Below are 2248 nucleotides of genomic sequence, written 5' to 3'. Positions count from 1 at the left end.
AACAACAAAGCAAAGATGTGGGGCCTTCTTTCCAGCCCTGGTGTAAGCTGTGAGCCCAGCTTCCTGAGAACAGGGGCACTGGGAACAAAGGGCAGCTGTGAGATTGGCTGTTTAGATACAGTGGGCCTCATTCTGCTCATTTGGAAAATGGGTGGATAGAGTGAGAGGGAGTCAGAATTTTTGGACTAGACGGTTTTTAAGATCTCTTCCATCTCCAAGTTACATGACTCTAAAGCAGAAGTTGACAAACGTTGTTTGGAAAGGCCGAGAAAGTACATATTTGAGGCTTTGATTACCGTGAAAGCAGCCACATACAATATGTAAACAGATGGGTGTGGCGGTGTTCCGATAAAGCTATATTTATAGACACTAAAATTTGAATTTCATATAATTTTCACTTGTCAAAAAATATTACTTTTCTTTTGATTTTTCCCGCCAACCATTAAAAATGTAAAAACCTTTCTTAGCTCACAGGTCACGTGAAAATGGGTGGTGAGTGGCAGATTGTCAACTCCCGCTCTACAAGGAAGAGCTTAGAAGTCTAGACGTCCTGGGTTTGAGTTATAGCTCTGCCATTTTTTAGCTGTGCAATCATGAGCAAGTACATAACCTCTCTGAACCCCAGACCTCCCAGGCACAAGGGAGGTACCATCTACCCCCTGCCCTGGAGGGACTATAATGAGATGATTCCAGAGCATATAAGAAGGCCCTCAGGAATGTTAGTGGCCCATGATTCTTCCCACAAAGCCCTTCGAAGCTGAAAAGTCCAGGACACTGTTGAATCCTTTCCATTCTTTGCTGCTGCCTCCCTCCTTTGTCCCCCAGCCTTGGGTTACCTCTGCTCCCCAGCACCTGCTCCTGTGATTGTCCAAGCCAGGCACTGTGGAGAGCACAGGAACAACGTGTGCTCCACCAGCCACCCCAGGACCCTGTGGCCAAGGCCTTTCCCTGAGAGGGGGTGTGTAGTCACCACCACCACCACCTACTCCACCCCCGTGCCAGAGCCCTTGGGCAGAGAGGAAGTCACACCGCTCACACCAGACATTCAGACCTTGAAAAGCTTTTCATTCGTGCCTTCTCTTCTAGTATGTACCAGGACTCTGGCTTCTGCAATGTTCGAGAGTCCCCTTATGTCACCAACATAGTATGCTCCTTTTGACCAATAGCAAAAGGGGAATAGGCTTTAAAGCTGAAGAAAGAGACCAAAGTTGGGCATCACAGAGCTGCGAGCATCCCATCCCCAGGGCCGGAAGGTGGGTAGCACCAAACCTCAGAGAAAGAACCATGGGCAAAGACCAGCATGCAAATTCCCTTCTAGGCCCCATTGAAAAAGGGAAGCAGCTAGAATTCCTCTCTGGTACTTTCAGGCACACGTTACGCAGGTCTGGGTATGGGAGGACGGGGACCCAGGGCAAGGAATGTCCCAAGCAAGTGTCCCCCTGCAGCACACCCTCGCATTAGTTGGCTAGGGCCACCATACCAAAACACCACAGACTGGTGGCTTAAACAACAGGACATTATTTTCTCACAGGTCTAGAGGCTGGGAGTCCAAGATCAAGGTGTTGGCAGTTTGGGTTTCCCCTAAGGCCTCCCTCCCTGGCTTGCAGATGGCTTCCCTCTCTCTGTACCTTCACATGGTCTTTCCTTTGTGCATGAGCATCCCTGGCGTCTCTCCCTCTTCTTATAAGGACATCAGCCATATTGGATTAGGGTCCAGCCATGTGACCTCATTTTACCCGAACCGCCTCTTTCAAGGCTCCACCTTCAAATATAATCACATTCGGAGGTACTGGGGGTTAGGACTCCAACACATGAACTTTGGGGGACTCAGTTCAGCTCATAGCACCATCTCTCCACCTCTAAGCCTGAGCTCTTCACGGCCTCATGCACCCCACAATGATGTGGGCACTGGGGGAGCCCTTGCAATCCTGAGTGCGTAGTTTCTTGCAGACGGCAAAGGGCAGCCTCACAGGGAAAGGGGGAAATGTTTCCAGCAGTTGGGGGTGGGGGGTGACTATGTACGAGCAGTGCATGGGGTTGGTGGGAGAGGAGGTTGGATCAGTGTAAAAGCTGCCCACTCCCCAAGGCCCCATAAGTGATTGTGTGTGATTCTAGGGAACAGCGGGACGGAGAGCTCCCAGAGGACCCCTCTGAAAGCCCACAGACCCACAGCCTGGAAGTGGCATCTGCCCTCTGATGGGCGGCACTTTCTGTCCCAGCTCCATGTATGGCTGGCAGTATGGAATAG

This window comes from Rhinolophus sinicus, chromosome 3, assembly GCF_057876585.1.
Source record: "Rhinolophus sinicus isolate RSI-liver-muscle chromosome 3, RSI-T2T, whole genome shotgun sequence".
Classification (NCBI taxonomy): Eukaryota; Metazoa; Chordata; class Mammalia; order Chiroptera; family Rhinolophidae; genus Rhinolophus; species Rhinolophus sinicus.
Note: the sequence above shows the minus strand (reverse complement) of the source record.